Below are 18,821 nucleotides of genomic sequence, written 5' to 3' on the forward strand. Positions count from 1 at the left end.
CCGGATAAATTGGCAGAAACACCAGTTTCGTTCACCTCTGAACAATCTAATGCTCATGTACTGTTTGTTGCTCTCCTGCCCACTTGCATTGACGATGAAGACTACGGCTTCTGCGCGAACATCACGGGCGCCTGCATATCCAAGGCCGAGATAGAGATAGTCCTGGCCATCGTCGGCCGTGTGCTGGATCAGGTTAAAGCACCATTCTTCATCGTCTTCTTGTGAAGGGAACGGGGAACTATATATTCCTTCTTCCAACTGCGCCAAACATGAGTGAAAGTCTCTTAACACCCAAGAGAAGGAAAGTTTCTCGGTGTTCATCTCTGTCACACAAGTGAACTCGATAGCGGACATCGTGGCTGTTCACGAAAGATGGCTGCAGGCGGCAGAATGAGCGAGGACGTGCGAGGACGCGCAGTGCGAAGAGTTCCATGTAAGCCCGGGCGATGTGGTCTGGCGTTCCGTGCTAGGGCGCCTCTATGCCAGCGCGCGCGCCGCAGAAAAAGAACGCGAGCGCGCGTCGCTCTTGGTTATAACCTGCCTCGAGTCCTGCCTGTTTGGCGTTCGAGGTTTGCCAAGTACAGCGCGTGCTCGCGTTGTCCGTCTGCGGCGCGCATGCTTGGAACTTGTGTGCCCTTTCCCCTCTGGGGTATAAAACTAGCACGAATAAACGCCACGTCGACGTTCTTGTGCGGAATTGGTCGCGACTGGCACTCTGCCGACACAACTAACGATCAGAAGAGCGTGCTGTCGGGCAAGTTGGCGTCGCACGATATAAAACAGTGGGCGCTGTTGTGTGCCCGCGGCGTACCGAGTCTAGCAACGTTGGCGTACCGAGCGTGTGTTGGCAACTGTGGACACAAGCTGCATGCGTGCGTATTGACGCCTGTGTTGTGCCGGCGGCATGGCTTCCTTGTTGTGTGTCAGTATTGTACCATGTTCTTAGTTGTGCAATAAATGAAGTGCAGACACAACAAAGGGCGACGAGGACCGGATCAAGAACGCTCCAAGAACGGCCTGAAGATCACCACATCAAGCGACAGTAACTGGCAGCCGCAAGAAGAGCATTGACAAACACGAAGTGTCAGGCCTAACTCTGCGAGCCCGACGCTGGGCCGGAGAACAATGGCAGCTCAAGCAGCGCTAATCGGTAAGCTCGACAGTTTCGATGACACTGTTGAAGACTGGTCGTCGTATATAGAAAGGGCAGACGAATACTTCGCGTTCAACAGCTTACCGGAAGAGAAGAAGGTAGCGGCTATAATTACAGGCATGGGAGCGAAAACCTACGCTATCCTTCGCAAGCTGACCACGCCGAACAAACCCTCAGAGAAACCGTACGCAGACATTAAAAAGTACCTGGGAGACTACTTTTCACCTGTGCCTCTTGAAATGTCTTAGCGACATCGGTTCTACAAGAGACTTCAGAGAGAAGGTGAGTCTGCTAACGAATATATGGCAGAACTGCGGCGGCTTTCACAGAACTGCAACTTTGGTCATTTTTAGATCAGGCACTGCTGGATAAATTTGTGTGCGGTCTTCGCTACGTGCAAGTCCAGCAGAGATTGCTAACCGCAAAAAAGGTTACGCTAGAGCACGCCCTTGACGAAGCAGTAGCACATGAACTTGCCGTGAAGGACATCGCCGAATTCAAAAGCAGGGAAGAAGTGCCGGCTTCCGTGGCTCATGTCGAGAAGGAAGCACGACGATGTTACAGGTGTGACCGCAAAGGGCATCCACCGTCGAAATGGAAGTTTCTCACAAGTGTTTGCCACAAGTGCAATAAAGTTGGCCACATAAGTAGCGCGTGTAAAAGCAAGTCAAGTGACGCCAATAGAGCACCACGCCGGTCAAGCCTTACTTACAAGAATAGGCAGGCCTCAAAAAGTCAAGTGCATGCCATTAAACAAGACAGTGATGCATTTGAACTTCTGGCACATGTCGACGATGGGAACAAAAGCAGTCCAATCTGGCTGAAGCCACAGATTGAAGGCACACATTGGAAATGGAGATGGACACTGGATCCAAGTATTCTCTTGTGCCAAGAACCACGTACGAAGCGCATCTCTCTCATATGCCTCTGGAGGGAACTTCAGTACGGTTCGAGATGCTGACTGGTCAAGCCTTCAGCCCTAACGGTGTGGCAACAGCCAATGTCTCGTTTAGGAAGTCAACGCAACGCGTGCAGTTCTTTGTAGTCGACACTCCAGGACCTCCGCTCTTTGGAAGAGACTGGATTAATCGTTTCAACCTTCTCGAGCTGAGCAGTGTATTGAGGATCGACAACCAACTTTGGCCACGTGCAGATCAACTGAACAAGATCCTCGCAGAACACAGGGACGTCTTTGATGATAGCATTGGAAAACTCAAGCACATCAAACTGAAACTGCGTCTTCAAAGTGGTGTGCGACCGAAGTTCTGCAGGCTACGACAAGTGCCCTATGCCTTGAAGGAGAAAGTGAACACTGAGCTTGAACGGTTGGAGGCAGTCAGCCTCCTGACAAAAGTGAATCACATTGATTGGGCCACGCCCATAGTGCCTGTAGTGAAAGCAAATGGAACTGTCTGCATATGTGGAGACTTCAAAACCACAATCAACCATCACTTGGTGGTGGAACAGTATCCCTTACCACGCATTGAGGACATCTTTGCAAAGTTAGCAGGAGGACAGAAGTTTTCAAAGATAGATCTGAGACAAGCCTACCTACAAATGGAAGTAGACGATGAGTCCAAGCCGCTCTTGACCATCAACACAGAAAAAGGGCTGTATCAGTACAACAGAATGATTTTTGGCATCTCCTGTGCCAGCTGTGTGGCAGAGAACAATAGATCAAATCCTGCAGGGAATCCCAATGTGCCATGCTACTCAAGATGACATTCTTGTCACTGGTGAGTTAGAAGATTCTCATCTCAAGAACCTAGAGCTAGTGCTCAGACGACTGCAAGAGTGTGGGCTCAGAGATAACCTCCAGAAATGTTTGTTCTTTGAAGACTCTGTAACATACTGTGGTTACAAGCTCGATGGAACTGGGCAACACAAGACAGAGGACAAGATCAAGGCAGTGATACGTGCTTCTACTCCCAAGTCAACGTCTGAGTTGAGGTCATTCCTTGGCCTTGTGAACTATTACGGGAAGTTTATTCCAGACAGTGCTACTCTTCTCAGACCACTGCATACACTTCTGGAGAAATCATCACCATGGAAGTGGACAAAAGAATGTGAGGTGGCATTTCAGCAAGCAAAGAAGATTATAGTCTCAGAAACTGTCCTTGTGTATTACAACCCGAACCTGGAAGTACGTCTAGCATGTGATGCTGGCCCCCACGGACTCGGAGCAGTCCTGTCGCACAAAATGCCTAATGGGAGTGAAAGACCCATCGCATTTGCATCTCGAACCTTGAAGGGTTCGGAAAAGCAGTACTCTCAGATAGATAAAGAAGTACTAGCCATTCTCTGGGGTATACAAAAGTTCTATGCATACCTGTATGGAAGACACTTCAAGCTGATCACAGATCATCAGCCTCTGACACATATCTTTGGCCCAACCAGCAGTGTTCCTGCGATGCAAGCAGCACGCATTCAACGTTATGCCTTGTTTCTAGCTGGGCTCGACTACGAGATACAGTACTGCAAGTCATCGGACAATGCCAATGCAGATACATTGTCACGCCTTCCTCTTCCAGACAGTCCTGAAGACAAAGCAGATGAAGCTGAACTTTTCTGCCTGAACCAAATGGAGCAACTACCTGTAACAGCTCATCAAGTCAGACAAGCCACAGAGCGTGACCGTCTGCTATCGAGAGTCCGCTACCATGTTGTGAACGGGTGGGACTCGTGCAAACAAGACAACGAAATCCTTCCATTCTACAGGCGTAGAGATGAACTCTCTTTACACCACGGCATCATTGTTTGGGGCATAAGAACTGTCATTCCAGCTGTATTACGAGAAGCAGTCCTCAACGACCTGCACTCTGGACATCAAGGCACTGTGAAAATGAAAGCGCTTGCACATTCATTTGTGTGGTGGCCATCTGTTGACACCGATATCAAAGCCGTCACTAAGAAATGTGCAGGGTGCTCCAAAGAGAGCAACATGCCAACAAAGGTCTCTCTACACCCGTGGGAAGTGCCGAGTGGACCATGGCGCCGAGTTCATTTAGACTTTGCAGGGCCATTCCTGGGCAAAATGTTTCTTATTGCTGTTGACTCATTCTCAAAATGGAATGAAATACATGTGATGAGTTCAACTACGGCAGAGCACACCGTGGATGCACTGCGCGTTATGTTTGCATCTCACGGCATTCCAGAACGCATTGTCACGGACAATGGTCCTCAATTCACATCGGAAGAGCTTCGGACCTTTCTCATGCAGAATAGTGTGCGACACACATTTAGCACGCCATATCACCCGGCGACGAACGGTCTTGCAGAAAGGTTCGTGCAGTCCTTCAAGCACAGTATGAAGGCCATGAAAGGAGAGGGATCCATCATCAAGAAGTTGACAAACTTCCTTTTGGCATACCGTACGACACCCCACTGTGCTACTGGTGAAACACCAGCAAACCTTTATCTCGGGCGCGAGCTACGCACTCGACTGGCACTATTACGCCCACAACCCAGTGGACGTACGTATGAGAAACAAGGGTCATCTCAACCAAGTAAGCCTCAGCACTCCTTTTCTGAGGGGGAAGAAGTTTCTGTGCGCTCCTATAGGGGTACGAGTAAATGGGTGCCCGGAACAATCACAACCAGAACAGGGCCTCTATCATATGAAGTGGAAGTTGGAGGAACAACCTGGAAACGTCACACTGATCAACTGCGCAAGGGTTACACCGACGACAAACGCCATCTGGATCCGGAACCTAAATTCCTACCCAGTATGCAAACCTCCCCGGACAACGAGACATCACCTGCTTGTGTTCCAGATGAAAACAAATCTGCATCACCTCAACGTGATCCATGTGTGAGTGCACCAGAAGACAAACTTAATACTCCTCGGGTAGCAGTTCCCGTGAGCCTCCCTGATCCTATCACAGGTCGCCCAGTGAGGGTAATTCGACCACCATCGAAACTGGACTTGTAAAAAAATTACAAGGAAGGAAGTGTTGTGTGCCAAAAGCAGCGGCGTACCGTGCGTGTGTTGGCAACTGTGGACACAAGCTGCATGTGTGCGTATTGACGCTGTGTGTGTGTGTTGTGCCGGTGGCATGGCTTCCATGTTTTGTGTCAGTATTGTACCATGTTCTTAGTTGTGCAATAAATGAAGTGCAGACACAACAGGCGCAAATCATGGACAAGGACCGAGAAGAAACACAAAGTGCTTGTCAGTCGTCGGTTGTGTTTCTTTTCGGTCCTTGTCCAATTTTTGCGGCCACTTCTTTTATAACATCTAACGATACAGCCCACTTCCCAGAGCTAAGGGGCGCTGTACGACCACATTTTTCCGCATGCGCACGCGTCGTTGCAACCATGCGCACAGCCGCGTGGTGCGTTGCAGACGAGGTGTTGTACGATCAAGCATGCGATCAAGTTTGCTGCATGCGACCTAGCGGACGACTCCGGCGTTCTGACAATTGGCGCGCTCGTCAGTGCCGCACGGCACTGACGAAAACACGAAGCTATCTTGCCGTACAAATGCACACACATTGATATGGTGGCTCACCCGAGACATGTTTAGCTGTGAGATTTTTCGTAGCAGGTAAAACCGCGATCGGCTGTGATAGCCATGAATCTCGGCGCGGCCAATTCTGACGTCCACGAACGAAGTCGCAACAAACTTTGCAACACCGCCGGCGAGGTTCTAAAACTGCGTCGCGGGGAACGATTAACGTTTGCGCTATTTCTACTTCAGAAAGTGATAAAAGGCATCACACCGCGACCGTGACACAACTCGTTCGACCGCTAGTCGGCTAGACTACGCTGAAGACCACCCATATATGCAACCGTTCTAACTACGATATAAGGTTTTTGCCTCCTGATATTTCAAGGGTGCCCCCATTGAAAGTTACGCTATACCCTAACACGCAATAACGATTTCAGAATGACGACGCGATTCGTATCACGAATTCTCGGAACCAAGGATACGGGACTAGAACAAGCTATAGGTTAGCAGTACATATTCAATCGTTTGTAATTATAACAGGGAAATTCACATAGCTGAGACCAGGTGCAGGTTAAATCATCAATTATTCAAACTAGCATAGTGCAGTCTTTTTACATGTATTTTAATTGCTTTTATTTTGTAGCTTTTCTGTTAATCCATGCACACTTTAGTTGACAGTAACAATGTCAAGTAAACAGGCCCCCTTGCTGTCTCCCCACTTAACTGCTATTGCAAAAGACACTTATCTGTTCGTCGATATATGTAGTGTGTATCTGAATTGTGCATGTATTAAAAATTCCATATTTTAGTACTCTGCTATCGAATACGAACCCAAATACACAAGAAAATTATGACATTGCCAATAATTTGAAATATGTAAGATCAGTTGTATCTGCAACAGTTGTGCATTTCACAGAAGAGTGACCGTGCAACAGTACTGCTTTCTCTCTCTAATGTTATTCGGTCCGTTAGAAAAGGCAAAATTGAAATAGCACAGTGTGGTGACAAAGGAGCTAAGCCATGAATCTATCACTGCGCTGAAATGCAGAGCTTTGTTTTTTGCAGTGACAGTGGGCGACCAGTTTTATTTTACCAGTCATTCCTTAGCTCATATTGCAATGACAATTGCACAAGCTAGAATGCAGCAGTGCAAACAAGCCTGGAGAGTTGTGCTCAGAGCCAATCAATGGTGACACATGCAGAAACAAGCTGGCATGTTATCTGTACAACTCTAAAAAGTTCTGAAAGTGCCCATTTGAATGAGAACAGTGGTTGCTTAGTACTCAGTAAAAAGCCATACATGCCTTTTACCTTCAGCGTAAACATAACATGATGTGGGCGTTGGTAAACTGGCTTACATCTGGACGGCTCCTGGTTGAGGTTGGGAAAGAATACTTCATATATTCAGGGAAACAGGATGCACTGACCATGCATAGTGGTTATCTCGAGCAGAATTTGTAGAAATATATTTACAAGGTGAAAGCTGTGTTGTTGCAAAACACAATGAAATAAAAAAAGCATACAAGTGTGTGCAGGGCATACAGGCGTATATCCTATCATGTAGCTTTACAGTACAGTTTAGACTCTCATCTGAGCAGAAGAAAAAAATTGAGGGATTGTAGCAGTGATTCTGGTTCCCAAAACAGCAGCTAAAAGTGGGCATTTTCTACACAACTTGCCATGTATAAAATTTTTGACCGTGCTAGCTGTTGTTATTAGCAACATCTTTTGCAAAGCAAAGCTTTTTTCATTGCCACTTGGTTTTCCAACTGGCAAAGTTCCCTTTAGGTTTGCCTTACGTTAATACCTAACTGCTTGAAGATCTTTGCCTAGGCTACGCCTACTTTTCGGCTTCATACAGGGAGTGTATGTGAATTTCAACAGCCCTAGAAGGGCTGCATTTATTAGGCAAACAAATGTCGTTTTGTGGCCTTTTAAAATTTCAAAATAATGCACTAAAATGATAATCCTCCTTAGGGCCATATATGAAAACTTGTTACTAAGGTAAGGAAAACAGCAACTCTATGAACAAATTAGCATTGAGTACAGGTTTGTGCCTTTCTGTGCGTTTCACTGCCATCAATGTAAGAAAACCACATTCACACGCAAAATTCACAGCAGCTGTAATCTCGCTCCATTCATGACAACAGAACTGTATGTGAAACGTAGCTTTATTATAGAGGAGCAGGAGGCACCCTTTTATAAACACTGTAAATACTGGCCCCATAACATAACTGGCTGGCCATTTCAGATGAGGATAAGGACCAAATGACACAGGCACATAAAACTCACATGCGTAAACACAAGCACCCAGCATTTTAACCGCATCACATAATGGAAGTCTCCATGTTGCTTTGCTTGAAACAGGGTACGACACAAGCACAAAGGAAATACTTACACATATCAGCTCACAATGGAGACGGGTATGGCTGACATTAAAAGCTATTATTGCAGTCCTATTAATACTCCCAAACAAGCCATTCCAGAGCACGCAGACAGCTGTTCTGGAGGGTTGGAATGTTGATATTGATAGTGGGATGGCAGACCATATAGCAATCAATGAAGACTACTTAAATGAAACAGTGAAAGGAAGCAAGGCAGCAATGTGGGCTAGTTGGTTGCACATTTGATGGGAATAATGCGCGACACACGGACAAGAACCGACAACTGAAACGATGGACACAGGAAAAGCGCACGCTAACAACTAAAATTTATTCTGGCACAAGGGCAAATAAATACATTTCATGCACATGCTCAAAACAATGAAATTATTTCCACCGGCTGTGTTGCATGCTCTTTCGTTTCTTGATTAGTTCTAACTCCTCACTTGATAACAACACCGAGGGTGTGCTTGCGCTCTTGTCTTCACCGGCCTCCTATATCTCAAAGGCTTGTTTTATTTTCTTTCTTTCTTGTCCCTTGCACAAGCTAAAATTGTAGTCCAATCAAAGTAAGGTGAACATTGGTGATTTGCACAAAGGGGGGGCTTATCCTGTGTCCGTCGTTTCAGTTGTCGGTTTTCCTCCGTGTGTAGCGCGTTATTCCCATCAAGTGAAAGGAAGGTCATTAGTCATTAATGAATGTAAGAAAAAGGGAAGGGCCAAGCATAACACATTTGGGGTTGACCGAGATTCCAAAAAAAGAAAGGCAGGATGAACAAGAATTAGCATGGGCCAACTGCTCTTAACTGGCTAGGATCACTTAAATCCCACTCAGAACGGTACGATGCAAGACATTATTTAATAAAGGATTTTATTGCATGCTTTCTCAAAGAGACTAAGGAGCAAGTGTATGTCACGAAGAACGAAAATTGGCTATCACAGGAATGCTTTTCAAAAAGCGTACCGATCTGGAAGGAACAATTTAATGAGCCATAGCAACCTAGCAGTGTGAGAGTATATAGTGTTTTTCACAATTAAGAACCCATGCTAGTCAGTCATAGAAATGGTGCAATGATTTGGTGCTTGCGACATTATCAGAACTAAAAAATTTACTGCATTCTGCTGTATGCAGCCATGCCTCGTTAATATCCCCCCCCCCCCGTGATATGATGGGTTGAATTATGGACAGTTTTTCTGGGGATGAAACTTTATCAAAGCATGCATGCCTTAACATGGAAACTTGCTGTTTGGACAAATGACAGGGCTTAAATGCACAAAGCCAATTGGGACCAGGATATTTTTGTCGTGTAATATAGACTGCGATGCGGAAGTCTGGACTGTGGTAACCAGATACTATAACATAGTGCAAGGAGTGCTAGAAGTGTTTGGCGACAAATACAGACTGGATCATATGGCTGTTGCACCCTGGAATTGCCCTCATACCACTTGCAGCATAGCATGCAGTTTTTGTTAAACATTGAACTGACAGGCACGCTGACTCTCTCCGCTTGCACTTTCAGACAGGCAAAGCACTACTCTTTCTGGTGTCAAAATCCTTGGGACTGAAAGGCTCGGCGACTCATTTCCTGGCGCACCTTGTTCACTGCACAAATTAATTAATTAAGCTGCTCGCTGACTGTATAACCTTTTTGTTATAATCTTACAGATGTTTACTTGCAACACTAATTTAATGTTTCTTTTTAAACTGAGCACACGGCAAGAACAACAAAAACTACTCGAGTTAAAGCATGTCGGCCACGAGGAAAGCTCAGCACAGGTGCAAAGCAGAGAATCTTCAAATACAATCCAAGCAGTAAAGAAATGGGTTGAAATTAAATGTGATCTCAACCTCGACAGGTCGATGGCTGCACCGGCACTGTAGGACTTTCAGAAACGGCTCAATGTCAGCATTGCAGGGCCAACCACAGTGCAATAGCGCATAGCACATTTTGAAAAATCAAAATAAACCTTATTAACATGGTTTTGGCAATATGCACAAATGTGGCCCTGTCACGACCATACGACAAATGGGAACAGATGCGTGTCTACAGAAACCTATAGCAGAGCATTGTGGAAGGTGCAAACAAGCATCTGCATTCAAGCAAACAAATTTAGAAATGCAAAGAAGGCGAAGGAATTCTAGGACGCAATCTACATTTACGACAAATACATTCTCATAGGCTCACCATCGCCTTCATCCTGCAGGCAAACAATGTTCACTGCAGGCAGTCACAGGTAAATAAACATAGCAGATGCATGTGCATTGATGACATAAGTTACTGGAAATGCTCTACAGCTCTAAGAATATACAGGCAGCTCCATTATGGGAAATTTTGAGCACCTGGTTATCCTTGAACTGATACCTAGCTTGGTTTGCGATAACACAAGGCTATGAAGTCTTGTCCATGATGACATGAGACGGTGACAATTCCGGACGTCTGGACAAGCTCCTTATGCTATCGCATAATATGTGACAAGTGCAACTGCTTTCAAGCTAGTTTTCATCTAATATCCTAGTCATTTTCAACTGGTTGTCCCGTTTCTAACTGGAGAGGCCTGCATACAGGGTGCCATAATTAAAAAAAAAAAAAACCTAAGTGGTCTTCTGACCTGAAAGGAAGTGCATGTTAAAAGCTGTGCAAAGTATTTAAAGCCCTTCAAACACTGCCCTCACCAAACCGGACCAACATCACTCCGCCTGCTGAGCAAAATACAATAACATATTACACATCGCTGCCCTGTCCTACCTACCTCACTTCCCTGGATCATATGCAATTCAAGCGCTGTGCACCAGCGAACATGAACAAACTTGCTCAACTTTCTGCCCAGTTGCAATTAGCCTCTACACAAGCCATACAAGCAAACTAATTTCCTGGTTGGCCCTGGATCTACTACAAGATCAGGAAATAACGCTAATGGAACAAGCTCGTTCTCTCCTCGGTGACGATAGCAAAGTTATCAAATCAAGTGCTTCCTTTCTCTATAAACAAAGTGGAGCATAAACATCACAATTTCTGCATCTTGCACAGGAAAAAAAAAAAAGAAACACCGCAACAACTGAACATCATCCGAACGGAGATACAAAAATACCAACGGAACACCATGTGCTTAGCCCGATGTGGGCGGCATCACTTGGTTACGAGGCAGAAGAGTGATTGCTGCCACAGAGGCAGGCCGTGACGGCTCTCATTTCCCGCACCGAGATTGCAAGCTATCGGCAGCTGCACCTGTCCGCTCCCGTCTATCGGCAGTTGCTTCTGTGTGATGATTCATGGTTTTCTGCTATTTTCTAAAGAAAATAAACAGAATCACACGTCACTCGGTCATCGATAGGCGCCGACCGGGAACACAGACTAAAGTTGTCTTCGTCGATTTTCGAGCCGAGCGCTCCTTGTAAGTTCATCTCGGCAGGCCCGTAGCATTCACTGCCTTCAATCAGATTTTTTTGCGCACTTAAGACATCCGCAAAGTACCTTGATTTTAGACGACACGCAAAAAAAACAGGAACTAGCCATGGAATCAGCTGTTTTCTTGCAGGCCGCCATGGGCGCGTCTATTTGGAGAGGAAACCGATAGGGACACCATCCCCTTAGCGCAGAAACCTAGCGCCTTATGGCCCCTAAGCATTTTAGGCGTTTCAGAAATCTCTAGGCTGCGATATTTACGTGTCAAAAAGTACCTGGTCATCTCGCTTTCCTTTCACGCGAGGTAACCCCGCGAACTTCGAGCGGGCGACCAAATTGGTGGTTCGTTTCCTCTCGCTGTGCTAGCTGTCGCTTCCAGCGTTTCTTAGTGCCGATTTGCAGTGGCGTTGCGCGGGGCACGCGTCAGCGACATCCAACTGAAGCTAACAAAAAGGGTTCAACTTAAATTCAGGACAACGCAGTGAGCTATGGAAATGAAAGTGATAAATGTTACATTAAGAGACAAGAAGAAAGTAGAGTGGGTCAGGGAGCAAATGCAGGATAACAACATACTATATAGTTGAAAACAATAAATGGGCTTGGGCAGGGCATATGTAATGTGAAGGCAAGATAACCGCTGGTCCTTAAGGGTAAGATAAGATTCCAAGGGAATTAAGGGAAGCACAGCAAGGAGTGGCAGAAAGTAGGCTGATGAGATTCTGAAGTCTGCGGGGAAACGGTGGCCGCAGCTGGCACAGGACAGGGTTAATTAGAGAGATGTGGGAGAAGCCCTTGTCTTTGTTGTTGTTGTTGTTGACCTCACACAATGGCACATACCCACAAGGGGGATTGGCCATAACCAGGCGGTGACTATTTAAATGACCACTTGCATGTGGCAAGCATGGGATGACCTACCAAAATTTGTCTTCAAGTGGACATAGGCTGATGATGTTGATGGCCATATCATTAGAAGAGTTAACTGCTGGACTAGTTGTTGATCATACATAACAAAAAGATTTTTGCGCCAAAACAGCACACACAGGAAAGACGACGACACCACGGGCCAAATCACAATTTGCATGTTTCCTGAATTTGGCCTATTTCTGATCAAATTCTGTTTTCTTTTCAGCTTCGTTTCTTGGATGCAGCAAAAGCGCAGAAGACGCAACTTTTTGCTGGTGATGGGTACGACCTGTCGGCAGGCAAAAGAAATGAGGAGCCAGCCAAGGCGGCTGGCTCCTCAATTCCTCAAGACGGCTGGATCAGAGGCCTGGCAAAGGTATACGTAGCAGGCATTCTTGCACCTTCGCCAGCCAGGCAGTTCGTTTTGTACTGCCATATCACTGTGTTGCCAAGGGCCGCCAGCACGGGGACTCCTTTGAGTACCAGAGGTTGTAGAACCTGAACTACTCCCTGCATTACTCACAGCAGTGGTTACTGCAGTGACAGTGAGGCCTCTTTCTGATGTGTTTCTGAGCTGTACATATATACTGCTTGGAATTTGTTCACTTCACTTGGGCCTCTTTAACATGCAGTGGCATCACACAGCACACAGGAATGTTTGCATTCAGCAAACCTGCCGGCATTTGTGACCAAAATCAATCCGGAGCTCCCCACTCCAGCATCGCATGTAGCCCATGTGGACCTTAGGGACGTTACAGCCCATGTGACAAGGATTATTCACATTGACTTATGTTGTGCTGTCCTCCTTCAGAATTTCTACCAATGGCAAGTTAGAAATCTTGGGTGGGAAGAAAAATTGTGAAGGACATGAATTGTGTGTGGACCTTTACTGCTCTGTAAGCTGCGTCCCTGCAAATGGCAAGGTTTTTTTTTTAATTTATGGTGCAGCCATGTCTTTGTTTAGAAATAGCAGCACCCCACAGGCTTGTAGCGCTGCGTGTTGGCACTAGTTGGATACTTTTCATGCAGCCATAGCACTCGCAGAGCTTTGCGGTGTCCCTTCGCCAACATCGTCACCTCTGTATGTGGAGTGGAGCCTTCCTGCTGGGCATTTTGCGCCAGTCTACTGGTACGAGTCCAGCCACACACACAGAGCGCTTATCCTCGGTCGTCACCTTCGTCACAATCTGCACGGACCTTGGCCTGGCTCCCCATTACATACAGTCTCGGTGAATCTGCAGGCCATCCTACTCGTATGAGCCATCATAGTAACAGCCATGTGAATGCCCCTTTCAGCCTTGTTTGCTCAAGGTGATCAGTTCTGAAGTTTTCTTTTAACTGAAGGCAATAGCAGACATAGCCATGTAGCTCTGCTGCACTTCTCTAGTCCACCAAATCACCTCAGCACCGTGCATGTGCCTCGTGCTATGAAGTAAGCTTGCTGCTTAGCCATTTCCCAGTTTATCGTGCACAAGCTTTTTCTCCAGGCCAGTCTTGATTGACTGACACTGTTTGCATCAGGTGCCATGGAGAGGGTTGCCTAGCATCTTGGTTCCTAATGAAGCATTGCACAGCGACAGACTGGTCCCGGAAAACATGTTGTACTATGTTGGCCATGTAAGGTGCTGTGAACATAAAAAGACATTCTGAAGTAGAGGCCTGCTGCTTGCATTGTGAATGCTGATGTACTCAGTCATTTACTGGTGACGTCGTCTCCAACTCTGGAGTCTGTCCTGCAGAAGGGTTCATGCTAGAGGAGTCCTACCCAAGGGTGTTGCCTGCCTGTGCTCTGGTTGAGAGAACTGTAAACATGCAAACCCTACTGAAGCTTTTGGAACATTTTTTCCTAATGCAGTGACTCATTTGATACAGCTTTGAAGTAGTGTCCAAGGGAAATGTAGCCGTGTTCATGAGAACTGAGCCAAATTGCTCCATTTGTACACCATGCCATCCTGCAGTTGTGTCACAAAAGACAATGTAGTGTCATTAAAATTAATCTTACAGCTAAAGGCATATCGAGTGCTCTTCTGTCGATGAACATACAACTGTCACAGTCTATCATTGGCTAGTATGCCAGGACCATCACAGACCGACGTTCCCTTAGCCATTTCCCTAGCAGCTGCAGTTGTGCCTTCTTGTAGAATTTGCAGCACTTCTTACAGGTTGATATCACATTGTCATAGTGAATGGTTTTGCAAAAAGGTTTAAATATTTTCAAGTGCACATTTGCCCATCAGAAGCCATAATTTGGAGTCTATTTCATGTTCTATAGCCATGGCTTGCCTGAATTCATTGCCTCTCACTGAGGTCCAGCATTTACTGCTGGTTTCAAGATATTTCTGCACCACAATGGACCTGCATAATGGTGTTGCTGCAGATTTGGTCTGAACACCTAAGTCCACACTCAGGAAAGTCACTGATAAAAATCAGCTAGCTCAGTCAGATACCGGTGAAATATGCGGCAAGTCTTTGACAAAACAGGGTCTTTATGTGCACAGCTGCTGGTGGACTGGAAATTGAAGGTAGCATTCATCGTGCTGCACCCGGATCTCATTTCGTTTGTCCTGCAGAAAGAAGTGATGACATGTGACATGTCTGGTTCCTCCTTCATGACCACATGAGGCAGTTTTTGTCTGAGACCGCCACCCAGGACCTTCCAGGTGCATCAATATCATCAGCCTGACTATACCCACTGCACGACAAAGGCCTCTCCCTAGTTTCCCCTATTAACCCAGTCCTGCACTAGTCGCAGTCACGTTATCCCTGCTAACTTCCTAATCTCATCTGCCCACCTTACTCTCTGTCTCCTCCTGCTATGCTTGCCTCCTCTTAGAATCTATTCTGTTACCCTTAATGACCATCGGTCCCATGCCTATTGCCCATGTCTATTTCTTCTTCATTTCGACTAGGATGACATTAACTCGCATTGTTCCCTGACCCACTTTCTTCTTATCTCTCAATGCCACACTTATCACTTTCCTTTCGATAGCTCGCTGTGTCACCCTCAATTTAAGTTGAACCCCTTTCATCGGCCTCCAAGTTTCTGCCCCATAGGCTAGTACTGCTGGAATACAACTATTGTATATTTTTCTCTTGAGGCATACTGGTAAACTGCCCTTCATGATCTGAAAATGCTTGCCAAATTCACTCCATCCCATTCTTTTTCCTCTAGTTACTTCAGTTTTGTGGTCTGGATTTGTGGTTACTACCTGCCCTGGGGACATAAGTGAGAGTAATTGATGCACAGAATATTTTAGGTGTCAAGCTGCCGGATAGTTAGTAGTGTTACCTTGGTACCCAGCTGTGTTGGGAAACTAGGGGTCTGTGCCTGTGAAAACCTGGGCCACCTTCGGATGGGGAGCCCGAGATAGGAGAATTTCTAGAGCTCAAAATGCATCAAGTTCAAAAGCATTGTCACGTGCACATTCTGCTGTAGTGACTCACATGTCACTGCCTGGATGGAGCTGTAGCTGCTCTTATAGGAGACTGGTTGTGCAGCTGTTGATTGCATTTTGTTGAAAGGAGAGGTGGATCACTTCACTCATTTTGACGTAGCTAATGTGACGTATTATGATGTGATGTGTACAGAGTGAATTTGAGTGCTAATTGAATTTCCTCTTTCACAGATAGTTTCCTAGTGTTGTGCGTGCATTGTGAATTTCGATAAGGCTTAAAGAGTACAAGTGCTGTGGTATGCAGTTGTTTCGATTTGTACAAAACATTTCAGCTCTGCACATTTGTTTCCCTATCCTCCGCTCGTGTCTTTTTTTGTAGTGCAGTGATAGGAATGGTAAATTATCTGGGTACAAGTAGTGATTACGGAATGGCAATACGTGTAGCGTTGGTTTAATGGTCCTACCTGTTGTGGCTTGATGCTCGTGTCTGTTCATCGAAAGAAGCGACTCTAATTGGTTACTGTATATATTGGTTCTGTCTCTGTTCTGCTCCCGCTCCTTGCAGAGTGCCATCCAAAGATAGTGCTGAGGAAGGTTGTTATCACATGCAACCATTCTTTGTCCAGTGGACAGCCTTGTCACATTCCTAGTTCTGTCTGTGTGTTCTTAAAGGGAAACTGCATTGGAATGTCTACGTACCTAATTGCTGTGCATTAGCAGCAGAGCCGTGCACAAAGAGGTAGTAGTGCACCCCCAAGTGGCATGATGAAGAGGGCACAAATTTTGTCCCCCCATATGGAGAGAGCTGCGCATGCTTATGGTTAGCATTTAGAGTAACCGCATGACTCACAGAGGTGTTTTTTGATGCCTTACCTCCTTGCATCTCTTGATTACAAAATTCTGCTTACAATGTAAACAGTCTAGTAAGTTTCTATGCTGTTAACTTTGGTGTGCCTCTTGTACCACCCTCAATTCTGCATGGTTGTGCTGACTTCTAGGAAAGGCCATTGGCTAGACTTCTGGGAAATGCCATTGGTTACCGGGAGAAAAGAGACTGGAGCATGGCATCATCTGCTAATCATTGTCACACTTTCATACACTTCTATATTTCTGCAGGCTTCTTTCAGCTTTGCAGTGAATCACCTTTTAAGTGGCTGGTATTGCATCGCAATTGCTTTTGCAATTATACTTATACTGCAATCATGAATAATTACGCCATGGCAATGACTGCTCTTGTTTTTACCTGCCCACATTCTGACATGCTCTCATTGCAGTCATTTTCAAATCACATGGTGCCTGTCAGTGCAAGCGCAGCAGAACGGCCCTGGACACTGCCCATGCTTTCTGGAGGTACCGTATTTACACATAAATAAAGCGACCATAAATATAACACGAGTGTGGAGTTTGAGACGTAACAAAAAATGAAATTTTTTTTTTAAATTATAACGCAATCCCAGCCTGCTCATGTCAACTACAACCGAGAGCTTGGAAAAATGGAGACGGCACGCAAAAATACGAAAGCGATGTATTGTCTTCACATGAACATTACGTAAACATTATTTCAGAGGCAACACTCCAGAAGAGCATGCAATATCGTCGAGCGCAGCGAAGTCTTCGATGAGTTAAATGCAGTCTCCCACACAGTAGCAGCCGCCATCAGCACCGTGCCACCATTGCAGCATGTTTTATGCCGCCCAGTCCTGTGTCCTTCCGCCCTTCTTTCTTTTCGCTACTCCACCCATCTATTTCAGTGCCCTCTCTTTCTTGGCGGCCTGTGCAGCTTTATTTCTACAAATTTTCACCCTATGCGCTCAGCATGGCCCCAAGGTCGTCGCGAAGTTCGCTTTTTCTAGGAGCTTGGTAGTCTTGCGGTGAAGCTTGCTGTAGCTAGCTTCAGGAGCAGCGAGAAAAATAAATAAAATCACGTTATATTTGTCCTTGCTTTCGAATATAACGCGATATGCATTCTGAAACCAGTGAAGTGAGGAAAAAACTCGTGCTGTATTTGTGAAATGGCGGTACTTTTTGCGAGACTGCTCTCTGAATCTAAGTTTTGCCAAGAGAGTTCTAAACAGGTCCAGAGTCCATTGCGGCACAAACAGTCAATGTTTAAATTCCATCTGTTGTCGCTCCATGGCATAAACATGAATTCTGTATTACATGCTATATGTAGTCTGAAATATTCATAAGTGAACATTCCTTTGGACTGCAGAACTGTATCGGTGTTGTGTGAATGAGGTATTGATGGCCTGGCATCATAGAAAACATCTATCGAGCTCTGTTAGGTGCTTCCTTATGTAGCTAGGACAGCATAACTGGGAAGTGGAAAAGAGAAAGAGGGCATGCCCTATGCAGAGTGGAAAAGATGCAGCTCACATTGCAGCATGTCATATCACAGAACATGTCAGAATGAGTCAACACTTTTATTGTGTACTTGACGTATTGACAGTAGGTGCCGTAAGGAAGTCAGAAATTTATTACAGGAGAACTCCTCCTCTTTAACTACAATTTCGCGCTTCTCAGCTCTGAATTTTGCATTTATCAGGCTAGCTTCAGAGCTTCCAGTGCACATTAGGGCATTGATTGCGTTGATCTATTAACGCTTCCTGCACCAAATGTGGCATCTGCATACACATGAATGCCAGAAAGGCTGGGCCAGTCTTCTGTTCCCAGTAGATATGGTAGAGGGTAGGGTAGGCACCACAAAAGAGACATTTATTTGAATATTGGGTAATGCAGTACTGCCTGTGCGTTCCGGTAAGGATGTGTTCATATGTGCTTGTTGGTAGCTGCCACCAACAGTTTTGTGAAACGATCGTCAAACAGGGCAAACTTAGCAGTGAGGGCCACAAGTTCTTGGCTACAGCGGGCTTGACTAGCCAGTAATTCACCCAACATTTTTTTCTGATCCCGACTTAACACCATGTTCGAGGGTGGTCCAGGGTTAGCCTCAACATCCCCAGAAAGAAGGAGCAAAATTTTTGCAATCCCTGATGACAAACAACTACTAGTTTCAGCAAGCACAACAAACACAGTGGGGTCTGCCAACAGCACTAGAAATTAATCGCTTCTATAGTAGTTATTTATGAGATTCACCCACCTGTAAAGCGAAGCAAAAAAAACCTCAGGCAGCTG

Source organism: Amblyomma americanum, chromosome 1 (genome assembly GCF_052857255.1).
Source record: "Amblyomma americanum isolate KBUSLIRL-KWMA chromosome 1, ASM5285725v1, whole genome shotgun sequence".
NCBI classification, from domain to species: Eukaryota; Metazoa; Arthropoda; class Arachnida; order Ixodida; family Ixodidae; genus Amblyomma; species Amblyomma americanum.